Raw genomic sequence first — 5844 nt, forward strand, 5'->3', positions numbered from 1 at the left:
CTCTCATTTTAGCAGTGTGTTTTGATGCTCGTGACCTTTTCTTTACACAAATTCATGTTAATTCATGGCAAGCCAGAACACTATTATAAAACTCTTGGCTGTTTCACTTTATAGGACTTTGAAATGTAATCAAAGGTGGATTTAACTGATACTAAGAGATGAAACAATTACCAGCCCTATGTTTCTTCCTTTTCATTTTTCTGGGAGGCTACTGCCAGCATAAGCTGAAATTGAAGGTGGTTTATGTTAATACTGCAGACTGCACTTGTTCAGAGTTTATCCAGGAGGATCAGCTGATCCTGCTGCGGGATGGTGACCTCTGGCAGAGACACAGGACAGAGGCAGCTGCTTCAGTTCTCCCAGCTAAATCTGCTTAAGGTGGTGAGTGGGAGTTGTTAATACCATTATTTGTTTAATTTTAAGGCCAGTAGACACTTTTTTTTGCTAGCTTTATTACAATAGAATACATAAAATAGAAGCAGAGGAAAAACTGAGTGGGAGCTGATTCCCAGCTGTTATTACTTTTTAATAACAAGAGTCTAAAATCAAAAGTAACCAGAAACAGAGTTGGATTTAAATTTCCCTGCCCTGAAATGTCTGGTACCATGGGGGTATACGGTGAGTTTAGGAATACAGGGCAAGGGTGAGTTTTTAATTAGCTTAGTTAGGCACTCCTTATCTTTCTCATATTTAGTACCTGAGAATAGGCAGCCAAGTGTGCTCTTGGAGCTGTTTAGTAGGGAAGTCTGTTACGAAAATGGAAATCCAGAAGTCATTTCTATTTTAATAATGAGAAGATAAAGTTTTAAATTATGGTAGCTTTATAAAAGTGCAACCCTTTTCTTTCTCCTCCCCTTCCAGTCCCTTCATGGTACACTTTATGAACAAAACAGAGATTAAACCAATCCTTGCTTCAGAAAGTGCAACAGGGATGACACTGGCATTTTGTGCTGGACTGTGAAGTGTTGTGTCCTTGCTTCAATATTTCCAAGCCTTGAAACTTCTAGGGAAAGACATGAGCTGCCTCCTGTGATCAGGCCCCCTGTGAACCTGTAAGTGAACCTTCTCAGAAAGAAGCTGAGGGCACTTGGCAGTGGAAACTATCTTGCCTGTAGTGGAGATGGTGACAGAATTGGCAAGGAGGAGGGAGGTGAATAGTCATTCTACAAGGCCTGGTCTGCTGCCAGCTTTCATTTTTGTCTTGTTCTCTTTCTGTTTTTCTTTCTCTTACACTTTTGTTATTTATACCAATGAGCAAATGTTGCTTATTTTTAGCAGTCTTTCCATTTTGCTTGGGCGCTGATCCCAAGCAATGGAATGCCTGTGACCCTCCCTAGGGCACCAACCCACTTCTAATAAGAGCAGACAAGTGCAGCTATGGTGTAAGCAGTTATTGATTTTCTTCCAGGCAGTAGGGGTGTGTGATACATGTAAAAGGTGCTCATGCATATTAGTACTCTAACACTTTAGCAAATGACCCTGAAAGATCTGCTTAGGGCTGTTGGTGAAAAACTATTTGTTTTGCATATTTCCATAAATCAAGCAGCCTTGCAACTTGCTTATTTTAGAGCATAGGAAACTAACACAAAAATCCCAAATACACATACCCATTTTCACAAACAGAATTTGCCCTAAAGTCCAGGCAATTTCAGTTCTGGTGGGAGTAAAGTTAATGGATTAATTAATAGAAGCAGATGTAAGAGTTACATATATAGGGGTAAGTGGGGTAGGCCCTATAATTTTTCCTCTTTTAGATCTTCTGTCTCTGGGTTATTGCACAGATGCTAATGCAATGCAAAACAGAATCCTGAGAGAAGCAGTTATAGGAGGGCTTCCACTGGGATGTGATTGTCCAGGGAGCCCCTACCTCATAGATTAGCAGCTGACCAGCAGCATCTTCCACTGAGCATCCTGGTACCTTTACATCTAGTTTTCCACTTTAAGAAACAAATCCATGACCTTAGACACTGCCCCTTTTCCAAACTCCTTTAAGCTTGAAAAACAAGAGGGTAAGAGAGGGTGTGCCTGATCTAGGAGGAGAAAATGTATCCTCTCCTATCCTTACAGTTTATCCAGAAGAACTTCAGAACCCAGAAGGAGTAGCTATATACTTAAACGGTGAGGAGGGAGGTGCAGACTTTTAGGTCTTGCTCATCTGTGCTTGTTCTGCATCCTCCTAATGTACCAGAGATTTGTTAGGAGAACAAGTGGCCTGGGTAAGTGCTGCATCAACAGAGCTTTGCTCCTAGGCACATTTACATTGATGTCTGTAAGGTGCCTCCTAGCTGACGTTTGTTTTATTTCTGCCTGAAAGCAAAGCAGTGGAGAGGCTGTCCCATACCCTCAGCTCCACTGTGATCCCACCCAGCCTGCAGGTATAGCTGCGTAATGTCTTGAATCTATCAGAATGGTTTGCCTTAGTTTAAACACTTTCTATAGTTTTTTGTTTCCCCTATTTTCAGGACATGTTCTGATGTGATTAGGAAGCTATTACATGCATGCTGACAAAGGAAACTGTTTTCTTGTAATGGAAGAGGACAAGAGGCTGGGGGGACACACACACACATTACTTGGATGCAGTCAGAGCAGCTGATGGCCCTGCATTTAATTTGCTAATGCATGTCTAGCCAAATATTCTCACTTCTGCTGCTGCTAGGGAATTACCATTGATTGGAACTGCAATATACTGGAGACAAGAGGAGGAGGAGAAGAAACCATTTTTAGGACAAAAAAAGTTATGCTGCCTTTGAGAGGGCCCCAAATATCTTTTCTACCACAGATCTTTTTAATTCTTCTACCTTTCCCCATGCTCTATTTCCTTCTGGTTTTATTCTTACTCTGGTCGATCTCCACAATGAAGTAAATCTTCACTGTGCCAAGTCCCTGTTCTGTTACTGTTGTTCAAAATTAGTCTCTTAGTGAATAGCCTGAGCCCTGGGGAAAGGGGAAGGCACTTATTCTGAAGTTACCCCTTTAAATTCAACTGTGTTTATAAGCTATGATCTGCATGCCCCTCTGCCCCCAAATTACTAGAATTGCAGCACAGTTATCCAGGGCTTATTTCTTAGCAAATGACTCTTATGACTGGCATTCACATTAACTACCATCTCAGAAATACAGCAAGACATTTAACATGTGTGGTATATGCAACTCAAATAAATACACCACTTTGTCAGTATATGTTTTCCATAAGCTCAGGTAAGCAGGCTGGTGTTGCAGAGAAAAGGTTAGTCTATCAACACCTCTGCTTGAACCAAGCCAACTTCCACTCTACCTGGAATAATTATTTTTTCACATAAGCTGTGTAGTGCCTCTGCCATGTTAGCACTTGTAAGCCTCAAACATCACAGTACAAATCACCCTTTATGAGTGGCATCTGAAGTTGTATGTCTGCATTTAATAGTCACTGTGCATGAACTGTCATATGTTGGTTTATAAGTTCTGTAGGTGCAAGAGCTCTGGGCCCACATTTCAGGTGTGAAAGAAGCAGGGCCTTTTTTTTTGAGCTTAAAGCAGCCATGTGTACAACTCACAGCTATAAATACCTCTGGCAGAACTTTATAAATTCTACTGATTCAGAACTGGCATCTCACCATCTGTACAGGCAGGATTGTATATAAATATATACGTCCAGTATGTATCAAGAGCATTTACAGCATCCCTACAGCATAAAGGTGAAGTGAGGCACAGAAGTCATTGTACCTCTGGGGAAGACTTGCTAGAGAGAATACTGAAAGGCCTTTTGTCTGCCTTAGTCCAAAACACAGAAGTTATTTTAGGGGGCTGATGATCCATGGTTCTGTTTATACAGTTCCCGCAAGGATTAAGGATCTTTAACCGAAGGCAGTTCAGAAATAGGTAGTGGTGGGAAAAGTGATTGTAGCCAACACGCCAAGGAAACACCAGAGATAGGAAGGCTTCTAACCTGGATCATGAATCTTGGGGCTTTCACGGATAAAAAGTAGCAGCTGAAGTCGGAGAGGGTGTAATGAGACACAAATTTTCAGTTTAATCATCTGCTAAAGTCATGCCCAGGCCTGGCTTTCAGAAGATGAAAAAAGCTGATGAACCTTGGGAAGGACTGATCTGCAGCTGTCCTCAATAGCTTTCTCGAAGGAGGTATTTTTTTTCATTGCATATCTTACTGCTGCATGTTGCTGTTTTGAGCAGCTGTGTCTTGGCTACTCCAATGTCCTTGTTGCTGGAACTCTTAAAACTCTGGCCAGCACCTGAAAAAAGAAATATTTAAAATAGCATTAACATCTAGGTTCCAGACACACTTTCGTGCTGGGCACACTGCAGTTGAAATAGGAGAGGCCCTAGAAAAGGTATTTTTTTATCTGCAGACATTTAACTTTGAAGAGGAAATGGGTGAAGGTGATTAGCTGTTTTTTTGTTCATCCACTATGAGCTGGCTTGACCAGTCAGTGAGATTCTTAACCAGAGTGAGGTCGCAGCACGATTGGAACAGTCTTGCTCAGCTGCAGAAAATCTGATTTTTTTTTTTCTTTATAAATAGTAATTAAAAATATTGTCAATTCAGGACCAGGGCTAAAGAGAGGACCTCAGGAAAGAAGAGTAAGATGAGATTTCAGCTTCCCTTGCTACCTTTGTCACAAATTCTTGTGTAGTTCTGCCCACTATATACTTGTATTTCAGTGATACGCTAGGTTGGGAATTTATATGTTGTGTTGCTGTGTGCCAGGTTGTTAATCTTGCACCAGTGGTACAATTTACAAGGGACATGCCCAAATGACCCAGAGTTACTGTAGCTATGGTGCAAGAATTCACCATGTAAGGTGAATTCTTGGTAATGCAGAATATTTTTCTGTAGAAGCAGACTAGCATGACAACCCAAAGGGGGAAAAAGCATAAAGGCAAATATATTGATGGAACTTCTCCAGTGGTAGTGTGCTGCAAATAGGAAGGCAATCCCCTGACTTCAAAAACTTTTAAAACAGTCTGAAGGGTGTCTTGTCCTAGCTCATGAGGAATCCTTACAGAATGATAATAGGAATGCATGTCAATTCAGAAACTGTAAGGGCATGTTCACAAGAGAAAAAGGTGCATTAACAACATTTGTTAACTAAAATATGATAACTAGCTGGAGGTAAGAGTTTAATGCTGTTGTCTGTGCTAGCAGCCTCATGTAGGGAAACTGGGAGAGCCCTGGGGTGAAAATTGCAAGCTACTGAAAGGCAATGTTCAGTACTACAGCTGAAATGCTTTAAAATGACTGCAAATAAGATGTCTTTTTGCCTTTGCAAGGATGAAACATTAAATGTGTTTTGCAACTGCTTAAATGTGTGCTCTTGCTAGTATGGTATTGGCCAGTTAATATTTTGAATAAAGTGAATAATTTTGAAAGCTTTCAAAAATCACTTCTTTGCATCAGAATTAAAGGATGTTAGGAGGAAGTTCTTCACAGAAAGAGTGATTTGCCATTAGAATGGGCTGCCCAGGGAGGTGGTGGAGTCTCCTGGAGGTGTTAAAAAAAAAGACTGGATATGGCACTTAGTGCCATGGTCTGATTGATTGGGTGATAGGTTGGTCTTGGATGAGCTTGGAGGTCCCTTCCAACCTGGTTGAGTCTATGATTCTAAAAGGAAACCTGAAACATTTGACAATGTCAGCAGTAAATAAGAGGACGATCTCTTCTGAAATTCTCTAGTATTTTTTATACCAAGAGCAGGGACAGGAAGTTTAATTTTAAAGAATTGCTCTTATAAAATTATCCCTGCTAATAATTTCTTTTTTTGTTCTTGAAATACTCAAATTAGAGAAAAATCTTGGAAAGGGAAAAATTAGTATTGAAGCTCACTGCAAGAGGTGTTAATATGATGC

The sequence above is a fragment of the Pogoniulus pusillus genome, chromosome 18 (genome assembly GCF_015220805.1).
Source record: "Pogoniulus pusillus isolate bPogPus1 chromosome 18, bPogPus1.pri, whole genome shotgun sequence".
NCBI classification, from domain to species: Eukaryota; Metazoa; Chordata; class Aves; order Piciformes; family Lybiidae; genus Pogoniulus; species Pogoniulus pusillus.